Raw genomic sequence first — 17709 nt, forward strand, 5'->3', positions numbered from 1 at the left:
ATAAAATGGGTTAGCAGCTGATTCCAGGTATAGGTTGGAATTTTCCAATCACGGCAGTGTCACAAGGATGGCTAGTGAAATCACTCTTCGCAGCTGTTCCTCAAAATGGGTAAAAAAACATATGGAGGTGAACGATCGGCCAATGGAAAAGTGGAGGTGACGGTGCAAACACGACCAAGGCTTTAATGGTTGATAAGGTTACATTCACAGTGGTTATTTACCGGGTAGGTTCATTTTTTATTTTAAAATGAGCTTAAACGCTGGTGGAAACACTTGCTCATTGCTTATGTTTATTTTTTAACGAGCATGAAGTTCGCGTTAAAACTGCTCGGATCTTGCTTTTATTTTTTAACGAGCATGAACTGTGTGCTAAAACTGCTCGAATCTTGTGTTTATTTTTTAACGAGCATGAATTGTGTGCTAAAACTGCTCGATGATAAGTTTGCATGCCCCCAGCATAATAATGCAAATCGAGGTGCATGCGCCCCCAAGCTTCATTGCATTCAACTTGGTGGTTGGAATGAAGGTTTACCTTTGAGATTTGGAAAGGGGATTGTTTCATTTTTTAATGAGGTTGACACAGTAAAAGAACTGTCCTCATGAATCCTTGTTTCATTTTTTAACGAGGTTGACACGAGATAAGAACCGTCCTCGGAGCCCATTGTATTTACAGTATTTCTATTAGGGCGATGATCCATGCTGACAAAATGTTTAGGAATCTTCCGAATCCATTAGATATAGAAGATTTCATATTGTAGGTTTCCACTATGGCTACTTCCGCCAGATTACTTGCAGGTGGTAGGGCAAAAGTACCCATTAAGGCAGGGTCTTTTAGGAGACCTACTCCAATGTTTTGAAGCGAATGATTGCTTCCATGGATCGTTGGAGTGCTTCCCGTAACTTGTGAACTGTCGGGGAGGAAAGTTTGTTGGTCGACGACTGTAATTCCTCCTTGAAAGGGAAATGCAATCTTCCTGAAGTACGTCGACACAACTGCGGCCATGGCATATATCCAGGGCCTTCCCAGTAGGATGTTGTAATCGAGGTTTCCATCGATTACTTCAACATCAACTTCTACTGTTTTTCCCCCCAGTTCAACTTGCAAGTTACTTAAAATCCCGTATGGAGTGTATGATCGTCCATCAAATGCTTTTAACGTCGTTGAAAATTTCGACAAGGGTGGTGAGCCTAAATTTTTCCAGCAACTCATCGACATAAGACATGTAGATGCCCCCTCATCAATAATTGTTCGATGAACAGTTTTGTTGAGGGCTTTCACTTGAATAAGGAAAGCTAGTTGAGCTGGTAACTGAGGGTCATATTCTTTATGATCAAAGGCCAGAAGATTGGAATCCATTGGGCCAATCCCACCTATTGCTGATAATAAAGCTTGCTCTTGGGAGGGGCAATTTTGCGGTACCTCAAGTGTCGACATAGCGGATGGCGATTCGGCCAGGTCCTCTACTATATTTTAATTCTATGCTACTTTGGCACGAGGATTAAATGTCGATTTGTGTACTACTCCCTTTGGCGACTTTATCATTGGTTCAGGAATGATGGGTGGCACAACTTTGGTTAAAGTTGTCGTTGAACTACTAGGTTGTTTATTAGCCTTGTTATTCGACAGCCGTGGATTCCCGTAATCTTTATTCCTTGTCAAAGCATCATTTTGCTGCCTTGAGACAGACAACATAAGCACTTGGGATCGGGAAGCATTTTGATTAGCAACCAGTTTGGTTCCCGGGCTTGGAAACGGATCAGTCAATACCGCTGGGGTTTTTGAACTCTTAAAGAGTTTCTTAACTTCAGCTATATGTGGACAATCTCTCATCCAATGATCCTCATCGCATATATGACACCCCGCAGGGGGTTTCTTTTTTCTCCCTTTCTTTTTCTTCTTGCCCCCTGGTTGCTTCAGTTGTTTGCCCTTGTCGGTCGACATGACATTTACTTCCGAGGCAAGAAGTTCCTCATTTGCGTTTTGACTAGAAATCTTACAGACCTTTTTAGATGTAGCCTTTGTCGATTTCGTATCTGTTTTTCCAATCACGCCATCGCCGGCGTGAGAGTCATTGTTTGATTTAGGAGGAGGAGGAATTGAGAATTCCAGTCTAGGGGCGTCAGGTATTTTGTCGTAGAGCGTGCCAGACTGAGTATAGACCAAGTCCAGATATTGAGCACGAGCGATGACTTGCTCTTTTGTTACGACTCCCCCCTTTGCCACATCTTTCGTGATTGTAGGAAGTAAGGATTTGATAAACCATTCAGCTAATAGCTGATCGGGAACGTACGTTTTCACCATCCTACGACGACGTCGCCACTCATGTATATGATCAAATATGTGAGTGGCCGTTGTCTGTTTGAAGTTGGTTAGGAGTTCCGTTCCCGTTTCATACCTTATCGGTAATTGAAAATGGGTTAAGAAAGTCGTGGCTAAGGTACTGAAGTTGTCAAACGAAGCTCTAGGCAATTCAATATATCATTTTACCGCTGGACCTGTTAACGTCCTCTGAAAAAGGCGAAGCCTTATCGAATCATCGTTTAGGGTGTTTGATGAACACCATAGATGAAATGTCATCACGTGATTCGATGGATCTTCACCTGGATTTCCATTAAATTTAGGAATATCTGACGGAAGTTTATGCGGAATCGCTGGCCACCAAGGGGCATAAGCAATTGGATCATTCGTCAGCTGGTTTAGATCTGGTAATTCTAGAGTTGCTACAAAGGGCAACTGTTGATTCAGGTTAGGCGAAGCATACCCAGGATAAGATGGAATCGCCTGAGCAGTGGGTCTTTGCATACCAGCATAATGCTGGCAACTTTGACAAGGTTGATGGGCATAACCACTATAATATGGTTGCCCATTACTTACAAAGACTTGTTGCTCAGGTCCTCGATATGATTGTTGGAATGGCGGTTGTTGAGATTGAACCAACCCTGGTTGTTGGACCATTTGCTGTTGTCCAATACTGGATGATTGACCAAGATGAGGAGTCATAGTACTTGTTTGAGCCTAAGTCACTCCAGATAAGGAGTCACTAACCTGAGGTTGTGATTGAGTCGTTGAGACAAGAGGCTGTTGTATTGCAACCTGAGAAACTTGGGGTTGACATACAACAGGTAGCGCTTGTACTTGCGACGCAGTCACCATAGCAGGTATAGTGGGAATATTCGACACAGGGTGGACTGGTTGCATTGAATATACAACCCTTGGTTGCTGAGGCAGTATTGGTACCCAACCGCTGGATGTAATTCCAGTTTGACCTGAACTTTGTTGTAAACTCTCATATGGTTGTTCTCTGGGAGGGAACAATGAAAAAGCATACTGCATTCCATATGGTGGCAATCCAGTACTTAAAGGGTAGATTGGCCTTTGAAGACACATTGGATCAATTTGTTGAGTTTCAACATAAGAAATACCAGATGATAATCCGGATGAAGAAATAGGAACTAACCATGTCATCGAAGCAGTCCCTGGTGGGACCCCAGCTTGTTGTTGATAACTTGCCGGGACAGATGGTATACCATTGAACATCGTTGGAGTAGCAGTAGGAGGCTATGCCACTGCTGTGTCGGATGACACAGTCCTAGATGTCGACGGTTGTTCAGACATATCTAGTCTATCCAAAAGATTTTCTAGCGATTCTACAAGAACTTACGATGAAAAGAGACTAACTTCGAAGATCAACGAGGGAATGGTGATGATTATTCCGTTTAAAATAAATTTTAACGACGCTTAGACACAACCTGCTTTTTCAATTTTAAAGAGTCGAGAAAAAGCAAAAGATGACTCTAGTCTCCTTCGATGTTTTAACGAGCCCGAAGTGACAAATGCTCGGATGGACTTTTTCCGTTATAGAGTCTAAAAAAGGCCAAAAGGAACTGCTCTGGAGTTCTAGGCAGAGGGTGTGCCAAACTTTTCGCAAAACCGCAGAATACTTTTTAGGGTACGGGCGGTCGATCTTCCTGAATGCTGTGTTCAGTGCATTGCGATTAGTAGGGCGGCTGACACGGCTTCCTAAGGATAAAGGTTTTATGTCTATAGGGGTCTCCCAATATATACTCGACGGTACGTGGGAGCACAATCTGTACTGGCGCTATTGTCCCTCAGGAGGAATCACCCACCATCAGCGAGATCGACAGTCACCAGGCTTTACGACGCCGGAACACGTCTCTAGCCTAGACCTCTATGTTGTGCGTTATGTTACAAAGCGTTGTTAAGTTCATTCAATTTATTTTATGTTGATCTTTTTAGAAGTTTGCCTTTTGAGGTTCACCACGAGATGTATGATACAAATTCCTAAATGCAGTCTAAAGATGATAAGCAAGCTTTTTATCTTTTCAACTTATGAAAATCCTAGCTACTAAGGGAAAAGAAAGACACCATGTTTTCTCAAAGAGCAATCAGCACACTCTAATGCACTTTTCCTAAATCAAACATGCAAACTATCAAGATGCAAATGCACAATGCAGGTGTTTGTTTTCCGCTTTCTTAGTATTGATGCCTACAAAAGAAAGCTTTTTGTACAACTTTGAATTTGCTTTTAAATGACCAATACAAACAAGTTTACTTTTTCGAAATCAGAGAGGGTAGAAGAGATTACAACACTTAACGATTTCCGAAATGAACACTTGTTTCGACACTTAAAAGAGACAAACTCGAACCAATAAGCAAAAGCAAATGTATAATCAACTATAAACAGCCAATGAACTCTCTCCTAAGATCACAATCAACAGATCTGAATCAAGGGCTACAGGATGACTATTTCACTTTTGCAAAGGAAAACTGCGAATGACGCCACAAACACATAAAAACACTCACAATATTTTTGTACAAAAGGAGGCGGAATTTAACCAAAGAAAAGGAGTTATCAGACTGGTACCTATGTTGGTTACAGGCTGCAAAAATCAGAGATCAAAACCAGGAAAAACAGAGCAGAGAACCCCAGCTGCACAAGGCCAAACTGGTTTAGCGCAACCTCAACACAGGGGTTTTGACATTCAGCGCAGGTAGCCTTCACGGGACCTGCGTTGAAATGCAGAACCTCTTCACAGTTGTCGTGCTGAAGGAGAAACGAGAGTTTCTCACTGGGTTCTGGGTCACAGATTGCTATTTAATCTATTGTTTCAGGCCAAATCAAAGCAACAAGCAAGGTACAATCAAAGGGATGCTTTGAGGGAGTACTAAGATCTATCACAAAGGATCATCAAATCATTTGTGAGTCCATTGTTCAGATCATAGATAAGTCCAGTGGTTGGATCAAAGCAGCAACTGTCTACTTTGCATCCGGGAATAGCAGATGCAGTTTGATTGTTGCTGTCGAGTCTATGAAACAAACAATGATGGAAACACAAATAAAATGACTAAACAAATCTCCCTAGTGGAGTTGCCAATTTGTTGTGGGGAAAAATGCCTATGCAGGACGATCCTATCCACCTAAGGTGTGACAGTGCCTTAGCAACAAACAGAGATAGCTATTCTAGTATTCTTCCTTTATGAATTAAGAATGAAGAGAGATAGATGGACTAACTGGTGTCTTCCGTTTGTCCCTCGATCCGGTCTCTCTTCTCTTTGAGTGTTCCCAGCTACTTGCCTTCTCGCTCGCCCAGCTTCAAGAGGTTTCTGCAAGATCACAAGAAGAGAACACTACACAAGACATGGATTCATATTCATAACTAGTTTAGGATTAGAAATAAACTAAACATACTAATGCAATCATACATCAAAGATACATCAGTATATAGGAGAAATGAAGATAGCTTTATTGATGAATAACAAGGTTCAGGAAGAGATACAACCCAGAGGGCTCCAATCCACCATCTCCTTCCCAGCAGATGGAATTCCTATCTTCACCTCCTTCAAAGCATTAAGCACCCAATAGTTCCAGTCTCAAACCAACAGCAATTCTTTGCAATAACAAAATTCCAGCCTTCCCTCTAGATCTCATGGAGGAGAGATCCATATATAGATGTTTGGAGAGAGGATGAGTCAGCTTGAGATCTGACCAGTGTCCTCTCCCTCTGTCAGTTCTTGATTCCACTTGGAGGTTCTTGCTTCCACTTGGAGATTTGGAACCTCTTACTCATCACCAGTCGAATTCACTGAGGCAAGTGTCATTGAGGAAGATTTTGGAAGCTTCCTGGGTCTTGACACCTCGTGGAATGAACTTGCAACATGTCAACTCTAGCTCAGCGCAGGTAGCCAGTGTTTCCTTTGACATTCAGCGCAGGTAGCCAGTGTTGCCTTTGACATTCAGCGCAGACAGCTAGTGGAGCCACTGAATTGATCCTGAATTGACTTGTGTTTGAGCAGTTTCTGGTGGAGAACTTCTGTGAATTGCTGTGGTTTGTTAGCCTTGTTCCTCTAGGGGTAGGAACAACATGTTTAGGGACTTTGGATCCCTTAGATTATGGACATTTCATGCTCAATGCTGTAAGGCACAAAAATGTCTATAACACCTGTGTCCCCTGCATTTGTGCGAAATTTCCTTCGATTATTGTTATGATGGTGAAGGCCTTGTCGATCCAAGGTTGAATGCATGCCTTCAAGACTACTTCTTTTTGTCATGCTGCATCGACCTGCTCTTTTAGCACTTTAGTCTGTTGCATGAAAGCGAGCCTGTGAGTGAGGGTAACTATTTGCGCAGCCCCTTTGACACTATCATAATACTGCTGGAGCTCACGCACCTCTGTCTCTAAGCACTGGATGTTGGGGTCCTCCTACAGACTCTTGAGGATTTCAAATGAATCCTCCAACATTCTGGTGTAGTCCCTTACTGCACTGCCAATCTCGTCTAACCCTTATGCAATAGCACTGGCACGCTGTTCTCTTACTTCTGGAGGGGTGGACGGCTGTGCCTTCAACCGTAGCTCTGTTGTCTGAATGTTCAACTCCAGCTGAACCTTGGTCATTTTTTCGCGCGCCTTGTGCACCCCTACTACTAGTCTATGGATGCGCGCCTTTGCTAGTGCCTCTGCTAGGATGGCCAACTCAGGGACCATCTAATAGGCTTCTTTTAGTAGCTTTACCATCTTCCTATTCTGCGACACCACTTTGTCGCGCTGCAAGCTCAACCGCTCCATGTTGATCTTTTTCTCGCTTAATACTTGCAGCACAAAAATCTCCCTAGCCCACAGTTCTGCAGTAATCCCATCTTGCAGAATGTATAGCGTCTCACTTGGGAGCGCAACCATGTTGATCCTGATACCTTTGAGTGCGCTAATCGTAGGCTTGTCAGCCTCATTTATGGTGACCAGTGCCCCTTTTGGTAGCACAATGGTGTTTGTTGTTTGGGCATGCAACATCTGCTCTGCTACAGTTGTTCCTACTGCGAGGTTGGTCGAAAGGGTACCAACCTGAGGAGTACACACCTGCAACTCTTGCAACTATGCTTTGAGGGTCCCCAACATAATCTGGTTCTCTTGCGTGAAGTACTAGAGGGCCTTGGAGGTGACATCGTGCACCATCTCACCAATGTCGTGCAGATCATCCTTAGTAAGGGTGATCAGGTCAATAGACAACTTTGATTCCTTGACCTTCTTACATGGCCCCATCCGCTTGGTTGGGTGTTGGCACTTTAGTTGTGTTGACGTGGTTTGTGGGTCTATGCCATAATCCTCTTCTTCTGCTTCGTGCCCATGCGAAGGCAACTTTTGGCCCTTGTATGCCTTCTTGGCTACCTCCTGCATTGTTGCTGCTGCTGTGGCATTTTTCTATTCTGCTGTCATCTGTGCAGTGTCTCGTGCCTCCTGCGCTTTTTCTGTCGCTGCCTCTTGCCTTCTCTTCTCTGCCAACTATGCCATGCACAGTTTGGCCTCCTCTTTCTTCTTCTGTACTGTAGACTTCTCCATTTCTGCAATGTCTAGCACACGCCACTCTGGTGGCCATGTCTTCAATACATCAAAGATTACATCGTCCATGGCTACAAAGGGTATCTTTCTCCATTTCTTAGCCGAGTCCTTGCGCGCTCTGATGTATATGCTGTGGAGGTCCGCTTTAAACTCTGCAAAACTTTGCAGGCTATTGTAGACAGTGGGTGATAACCATAGCTTGTGGTTAATCCCCATCCTGAGGTTCATTTCCATGAACACCCAGAATAACTTGCTGTCGCAGATTCGGTTTGTGTCCTTCATGGACCAAAGCAAAGCGTACTTCGTGGCCTCTGGCAGATCTCTCTCAATTGTGGGGAACTGACTGTCCTCTGCTAATTCCCCTGCCACAAGCACTATGGACAATAGAATCCATGCATAGTGGAATGTTTTGCCTTGTTCCCAGGCCTCACGGAAATTTTCCAAGAACACCTTGTAGAGGAACTCAGACTAATTAAATTGGACCCCCTCCATGCACTGCTCAGCAAGTGCTACCACTGGTACAGGTAACTCATCCGCGTGGCAGTTGCGCATAACTTTACTTGCCAGTATTTGGATTTCCACGCTCACTACTTTTTTGTTGATGCTGGATATGGCGTAGCCCCTTTTCTTCTTCTCCAATTTATATTTCTTCTTCATGGCCTCCGCAATGGCCAAGTCAAGACTCTTTCCCTCCAAGATATCTGTGTGGTCCTCTCCTTTGCATGGGAGCTGGGTAATGTGCTAAATTAAGTGGTTCGTGATGGGGATGGGCCCCTCCAGCCACAAACACCCACCATGCACCACATAGAGCAACTGCCTGGTGAAGAAAATTGTTATTGGGGCACGGTGGAAATGAAACACCTAGAGCAGGTTTAGTAGCCCTATGTTTTCTACTACGTGCAACCACTTTCTTGGCTCTAATTCAGTAACCCCCACCACGGTGTTCTGCTTAGGTTACATGAGCTACAAGGTCTCTAGGTGAGGGAACTTCTCATGGTCAGCGAGATCCCAATATTCAAATTTCAAGCTTGGCACCCATACCAGATGCGTGCCTTCAAAAATGATGTCGTCAGGGAGGAGCAGGGTCTGGAGAGAGCTCTTGCTCTCATCAAGATCCTTGGGAACTTTAACCTTCCCCTTTCATGGGGGGATGTAGGCGGGTAGCTTTATTGGAGGGTGCATAGGCTCAGTTTCTTCCTACATGCCTTCGTCCTCATCTTCTTAGATGATAAGGTCCTCTAGGTCTTCCTCCTCCTTGTTAGTTTCCAAGTTAACAACTTTCCCTTTCTCTTCCATTGTTATCCTTGTGCGCAACGGGTTCCATGGGGACATACGTATGGGAACCATCAACAATTTGTCTTTCTTTAGCCTTAGTGTGCATGGTGATTTATGGATTTCTGCCACAATCTTGATGCCTTCAGGGGCACCCCCCACAGTTAGGGCCTACGCGGCCTCTTCGTTGGTCATCTCTGCAATTTCCATAACTTCCTCAGATACTGTCATTGTGTCTGACCAGAAATCTATCACTCATGTACTCAGGGGCTCAATCAGTGCTCTACACAGGTCAAACAAGGCTCTACTCAGGCTACGTGGGGTATACAACAACTCAATTCGCAAATGACCAACTATTATTTTCTAGGCAGCCCTTTGTAATTTATAAAACCTTTTGAATTTGAATTCGACCATTCCCCCCAAATCCAGTTCATTAATGCTCCCTTGGTGGTAGATTTTCCCAAATCTTGCCAATAAATCATGTCTTAAATGCTTGTCACCCGCTCCATTTGGTCTCAAGTCAAGCATCGCATTGTAAATAATGAATCCAACGGTCACTTTCCAGCCAACCCGTGTAGCAGTGCAACACCTTTGCGCGGTTGCGGACCTTGTGACACTTTGCTTCTGCGTGCAACTCTCAGGTAGAGTAGTTTATAGTCCTACACCTCCTTTCAATTGCCAGGAGCACTAAGATTGTACTTCCCATAGATAGTCAGGTGGCTGTGCCATCTATCTAGGGTTTCATCTAGTCATCCATCACGTTTCTTGGAAAATACCCACCTTGTATTTTTACTGGCGACGTCACGCACTTTATCATCTGTAGCGCGCCATCATGGTTGATTCGAGTAGTAATATGTAGTCCAAGCCAAGGCATCAGACTGACCAATTCACGACAATAGTCCCCAAATTTTTCAGCGTGATCGTGCACACCCTATTTTATCATCCTGGTCTTCTTATCGAGAAAATATTCCTTTATCTCGTCCTCAAGCTTCTTGACTTCTGCTTCCACCAGAGTTGTTTTCTCCGTTAATCACACCCTTTCTTTCCCAAGTTCTTAAAGCCTAAAATTACCCTGTTGGATTTCTTCCTTAGGTCCCAAGTGTTCTGCTTCATTTGGCTGTGCAATCCCTTCTTCCAAGGCTCCGTGAATCATCGTATCGGTCGGTGCTTCCATGCACAGACTAGGCATTTCATGCTCTATGGAGATTACAGCGTTCGATTCATACTCCAGCCTCAGAGGTGTCTGCACCATCAGTTTCTTGCACGTGGTCCTATAAGCCCATAGAACCACTGGTAGGCACAAGTCCCAATCAGTCTGTTGCGCATTGTGGACCTTGTTCAGTGCTTTAAATACTTCGTTAAAGGCTTCTGCATGGATAACCATCTGCACAATTGGTCTCTCCATACTACGTGGTTCCAACTGGAGGGGTCATTTGCACCATTGCCTCTCCCGCACATGCTTACTGACTGTGTCTCCTAATGCGAAGACTTTGTGCATCCGCGTAGGTTTTGTACCATATGCCTATATCCATCTGGAAAGGTGGGTGCATGGACCGTTTCGTCCGACAATATTGTCTGTTAATCACATCTGAGGCTTCTCAAACCACATGTGAATCATCCTCCTACATTCATGCCAATCCTTAAAGATTCTTTGGTGTGTACCCCACCACCTCGCAGGCGTAGCGCGTAGTACCCATTTCAAAGCTTCGAAACATTGTTGTTTCAACACTTCTCTTTCAAATCTATTTAAGAAGTCATCCACCTCACTTAATCCATCATACGTAGGCAAATCCCTTACCTCCATTGATATGTAGCGCAATGATCTCGTCATCATGTTACAATTCAGCGTGGTTACCTCATGTAACTGGTTCTACCATCATTCTATCTCTTTGTCAGAATTCGATATGTAGGAGCTTTCACAATCCCATGAGAAACGTCCATCCGTGGTTAGATTCACCCAATCTTGTTCTCGTGCGGTTATCTTGTAGATGCAATCCAAATCATTGTCGCTTTCATAGCCTCGTAATGGCTCTATGTAGCACGATGCTTCTGCAGGATCTAAAGGTACCACTATGCGCATCGGATTTTTCTCAAAAATCATCTTACACTTCTTCATATTTATCACCCCATTCATGTTAGTGGCCCAATATATTCCTAATAGTGCAGGGTAGGGATTGTTGTCATCAACAATCTCTATCACTTCGAAATCTCCTAGTGCACTTGCTCCTTCAATATCCACTGTGATTTTTTGCAATCTTCCCATAGGTAGGACCTTTTGCTGGTACGCCATCCACAGTTGGATAGGAGAACATTTCAACATACAACTTCCCATGCACTCCCATGTCTGCTTCGGCAGAATGTTCGTGTCTAATGCTAGGTCTAGATTCACTTGGTCCATCTCATATTCTCCAATCTACGCAATCAATCTCATTTCCCTTCCCGTTCACGTCATGTGCTTTCCGAGCTTCTGGACTATGCACGGTTCTCCTGGTCCAGTCTGGGCGCATCTATTTATGAGTTCTTGTAGCCCCTTTATAGCCTTGCTGTTGTGCAGCAACTTCATGCACATTTCCAGGAAAGTTGTGAGCATCGATGGGTCCATTTCTGGCTCTGGTCTATCTTTACTTTTTGAAGTGGAGGCATCAATGAAGCTCTTCTTGGCTTCCATGAAGGTCTCCTTAGCACACTCCAAATCAAATTCTGGTTCCTTTGTTGGAGCCTTGTGAACCCAAGTACTTTCTTTAGGCTACTTGCCTTTGTCATCCTTTGTCGTAATTCCACTTCGGAGCACAATATTCACATTAGGGTCTTCCTCACACGGCTCAGACCTCATCATTTGCAGGTTCTGAGTCGGGGAAGGTTGGAGTGCTCCTTTATCACGTAACCTCACTATCAGTGTGGGACAATCCTTCGTCTCATGATCAAACAATGTACAATACAAGTATGATGGCTACGTTGGATTCATACAATTGCGGGCATAATGTCCCGACCCTCTGCAATTGTAACATATCAGTTGTATGCGACCCCTTCCAAGTCCTCCTCCACCTCGGCCTCGTCCATGCCCCTGAAATTTCGTTCATGCCATCCCTGTGTTCTGGTTAAGGGGCTATGTTTCAGCCTGAACTCTGTAGGTAGGAGTCTGACCCATCATTAGTTCATAACTTCTACATGTGTGCTCATCATGTCCCACTAATCTACAGAAATTACAAAAAAACTGTTGTGAATTCTCTGTGTACTTCTGCAATAAATGGCAGTAATCTATAGCATGCTTTCCTCCTATCTGACAAATTGTGCACCATAATATGGGTGTTGTGCTCGGTCTTGCTTATGCCTCCAGTATTAATGGAATTGGTCCTCCTCCCATGAGGTGGTTCGTGAACACCAGGAAGTGGTCCTTGTCATGTCCCTGAACCTTGCACTTTATGCACCATAACTTGTCGCGCACTTCTGGGTGAGTTGTCCTATCTTGCTTCAAGCTCTACATCTCAAGGCAAAATTTTTTCAACTAATCATGAATTTTTTGAACTCCCAGGTTGGGATCATGTATCAGGGTCTTGTGCAGTCTCATCGCGACCTCCAAGGCCTCAGCCTGAGTTGTTAGCCTCTGTTGTGACAGCGCATTCCTTCTATGCGGCGCTAACAATGCTACAAACCATTTGCAGTGTTGGCCATCAGTCGACATCATGTTAGCTTCGTGAATTGTGCACTTCAGTCTCTGATCTAGCTCCCAAGGGGTCTTGCCAGGTATCATTGTGATTTCCTTGAACCTGATGATCGACTGCGACTTTGACCTTGGCCTGCTAAATTCTTTGTTTAACACAGTTTGAATATCTATGATCCCCACATTCGGATTGTCATTCGAATTCTTAATGTACTAGGTCAGCGCATGATCCTACAACGTGCTGACCAACATCGCTTTCTTTATATTGTCATCCATAACTCCTTGCGCTTCCCATACAACTTTTATCATGAACCAAAACTGGTCCAGATCTTCACTTCCTACTCCCTTGAACATTGGAAACTGTATCGCGCTTACCATAGTGACTTGCGGTGGTGGCGGAGGTGGTATGGGTGAAGATGGGGTTGAAGATGGTGAAACTGGCGGCGGTGTGGGTGGGGGTGGTATGCGTGGAGTCCTCTGCCTTATCAAATTGATTCACTTCTTGGTGAGACCTTTGCGAGCTCTCCCTCGCCCCCTCGTGGAGGTGAAATCAAGGGGCTAGTTTCTATTTTTGTACTACCTTAGTTTCTATAGATTCTCCCACTTCGCGTAGCCCCAAACATCAATTTATTCACATGACCTGCTTTTCACAAAGTAGCATTTTAATCCAAGTGTTCAATGATTTAACGTACTTACCTCACGGTCCTTTGAGGAAGCATTATTCTACCTCACTATAGCTAACTGAAGTATCTACCATGAAATCAGTGATGAATCCTCCTATAATTCGATCGAGCTAGTGATCAACAATGTGTGCTATCTTATCCTTTGATGCTTCCAATCTGCATACCAATTATGGAGTCCAAACAATAGGTCTGTCGAGCTTACACCTTCCTTGGCTTTGTGCTAGCTTCATGATCCACTCGTATAGCTCAGTAGGGAAAGAAAAATTCATGGATCTCTATGTATAAGTAGTAGTCTAATCATTCTTCTTTTGATAATTGCAGATTCCTGTTCTCTTGTGCCGCGAACTCGTGAATCTTCCTATCCAACCAATCTTCAATTCCTTTCTTTGTTGGATTCCAATGATACGACATTAGACATCTCTATGCAGATCCCGGTCCTAGAAATGGAACCATTTCTTGGCTTGTTGGGGCCTCACCCAGGTTTGAAGTTAATTAGCCAAACAAATCCCTATACTACTAGCCTTCTTGGCAACAGTCTGCGGAGCGCGGACTGAGGTTTCACCTGAAGTAGTATGGGGGGGCTGCTAGAACCAGGATTTTGCACCCTTGAGATGTCGAGGGGTCGACTTGATCTAACTGCTAGTCCCTATGTGCAGGTTACTTCGTACACTTCCCTAGCCTTCGCGCCCTGATATACTCGCCTTCACACAACCCTAACCAGGGGTTGTGGGGCTTCCGTGCTACTGGAGCAGCACTCTTCACTATTTCCTAAGTTCTGCTTACTTATCTTCCTACACTCGTTAGTTACCTTTACATAAATGGATGTCTTACATTAGATTTATTTATACAACACATTCATATGGGTTCACGCAACAAATAAGCAATACACTTGCAATTTATACCCAATAATACTTTAAACAAGAAAAGATACATAGAATTACAATGAAACTTCTCTTTATTAATGCTTCTAATGGTTAGAGACTCGACCTGCCCTGTGCACTCAGCTACAGGGGTCTGTGCACTTAGCTACGGACTACTAGGCCTCTGCGCACTCAGCTACAGAGCCTTCTCCTACTCTACGATGCAAAGACACACTTTACACTTCGACTCAATCTCTTACACTCATCATGCTTCTATTCTATTTTTTTATTCCTTTTCTATCTTCTACACTTAGAGCTTCACTCTATTTATACAATCCCATGGTCCACGCCAACATTACATTACAAAAACAAGGGTGGACGACCATGTGACTCTATTATGAATTTGCACTCTGCGCCCACAAATCGCGGAGCTTTTACAAAGGACTTGGTCAAAACATGGGCTTTAAGCCCCAAAACATGCCTGGGGCAGATTCCATGCCCAACAATACATGTCAAGGGTTATGGGTTAGATATTAGGGATATAATAATTAGGGGTTACTAGTTAGAAAATATAAAGGCTATAACTTAAGGGTGATAATGGTTAAGATATTTGAGGGTTAGTAGCTAGTGGTAATAGGAGTAAGGGGTGATATAACCTACATGGACTAGAAGTTAAGGTTAAATTTTATTAAGGTAGGGATTACAATGGCTAATTAGGAATTAGGGGTTATGGTTAAGGATTATGTGATTTGGTTCAATGGTTATGTAAGTTATGATTTATTAAGATCACTAATTATACGTTAAAGTGCTAGTAAAAGGGGTTTCATGGGTCAAGAATCATAAATGTTGGGGGTGATATGTTAGGGTTTATAGGTGATGGGTATTAAAGGTTGGAAAATTGACATGGGTTATGTTTTATATATGTTACCATATATGGGTTATAGTGGTTAAGATTTAGTGAGTATGGGGATTAAGGATTGTGGGTTAGTTATTAAGATTTATAAGGGTCAAGGATAAGTTTTATAAGGTCAAACAATGGGGTTTATTAGGATTTATATATGCTTGGGGCTATGGGATAGAGGGATTAAGGATTATGTGGGTTAGAAACTAGGGGTTTTGAATTATGTGTTAGGGTTTATTAATGCTATTTGTTCAGGGTTAGGGTTTTTTTTTAAGGGGTTATAAGGTGAGAATTGATATGGGTTGAGAGTTTTAAGAGTGTTAAGGATTATAAGTTATAGTAGTTATTAGCTATAGTGCATATAATAATTTAGGAATTTTGGTTATTAATGCCAAGTCCAAAGGACATATGCATTTAGGGATAGGGGTTATTTTGTTTAAGGGTTAAAAATGAAAATGGTTTGGGTGTGTCATATAGGTTATGGGTTAGGGCATATAGGGGTTAGAGAATATGTTTATATATGGGATTAGGTTATGGATCATATCTGTTAGTAGTTAACAAGTATAGTTGTTATGAATGAGAGTTTATGGCGATAATGGTTACATTTCAAGAGTTAAGGGTGATAGGGTTATGATTTTTGGGATATAATGGTTATGGTTACAAGATATATTAGATAATATATGCTAGGGGTCAAAATTAGTAGTTTTTAAGGGTTATAGGGGCTTGGGATTATAGATTTTATGTGTTATACAATTTAGGGGTGATAAGTCTTGGACATCATGGGGTTAGTAATTATAATGGTTATGGGTTTAGTATTACGAATTAGGAGTGATAATAGTTACAGGGAATTCCCACAGGGTGTAGGTTATTTAAGGATTTTGTGTCAAGGGATTAATGATTAAGGGTTTATGGCTTAATGGTTTAGCGACTAGGGCTTAAGGGTTTAAGGGTTAATGACTTAGGGGATAGGTAGATCGGGCTAGGTAAATGATTAATCATGACTTAGGGGATAGATAGATCACGCTAGGTAAATGACTTAGGGGTTAGGTTATTTTTAATGACTAAACACCTTCCTACCTGAAATTGTAGGCTTTACTGATCTAGGTATGCCATTGGTAATTAAAAGATGATTAAGATCATATAATATCTATCCACTTTATTATATATGTAATTATGGAACAAAAGGTTTAGAAACTTTAAAAAACAAGTTCCATCGGTAAGATAATGAAAAGTTTCCAACTCGTCCTTAAAAGGATGTCCTCCATTGGTTTCCAAAAAACAAAAGAAGAACTCCAATAAGAAATGCTCCATTTCTTTCCATGTGACAAAGGAAAAAATTCAAATGTGAAGGACCTAGAGGGACTCTCCTGAGGTACAAGGGCAAAGGTTTATATCAATGAAAATTACGAATTGATATTTTTTTTGGGGTTTGTTCCAAGAAAAATTTGTGTCTGGGCTGAATCTGTTAGGTTCTCAACAAATTGTTCTTGCCTTCCTTCACTACCACTTATACATCCATCTAGCCAAAGCAAGCAAGAATCCATCCCTGGTTCTTATCACAGTTGATGAGCAAAAATATAAGGTTGAATCAATCAAATTTAGTTTAAAACATCCATCCCTATTCATAAAGCCCATAAAGCCAACAAGCAGTGCTAAGTTATTTCATTATCTCTAGTTCGCAAGAATCAAGAGAGATACAAGTCTCAAGAGATAAAATCATAGGTCTATAGTTCATTGATCTTCTTGTTATAATTATTGTGTTTCCTACCAAATGTTCTCTTTGTTGATGGTGGGTAGATATATTAAAGGCCTCTCCTCCCCTGTTGTGGATTTCAATAAAAAAAATTGATTTGTGGGCATGATTCAACCTCTAGTAGTCATGAAATCAATTTGTGCATCTCATTCACCCCATACTAGAGATGGAAATCAAACTCTTGTCCATCATTTTTGCACTACTACTATTTAAAGTAGTTATAGGGAATGGAGAAAAAAATAGGGAGCAAAGGGAAGGGATTTTCCATAGTTTGGAGGAAAAAAAAAATCGCCCTAGCATACCAAAAAATGTTAAGTAGCAGAGGGAAACAAGAAAGGGGATCTATATCTTTCTTGTTAAATTAGGTATTTCTTACTTAATTTATAGATTTGTACATGTTTCCATTTGCTTGTTTGAATTATATTTTTTAGATTTTAATTTCAAAATTATAAAAGAAGAAATTTCACACGCACACACACACACACACACACACACACACACACACACATATATATATATGGATATGGCTTATTTTTTTATTTCTAAATATAAAATATAATATTGATTATACATATATAGGGACATGACAATGAGAAACTGAAAGAAGTAATGGCTTCTATATTGAGGGTAGAAGTAGTGAAAATACTAGAAGGTATGGACTTGTCCATTCTTACCAAATAGGTGGAAGAACAATCTACTAAAGAAACTGAAATATTTAAGCCAAA

The sequence above is a fragment of the Pinus tabuliformis genome, chromosome 7 (genome assembly GCF_031772625.1).
Source record: "Pinus tabuliformis cultivar Carrire ecotype Pingquan chromosome 7, CPIR1, whole genome shotgun sequence".
Taxonomy (NCBI): Eukaryota; Viridiplantae; Streptophyta; class Pinopsida; order Pinales; family Pinaceae; genus Pinus; species Pinus tabuliformis.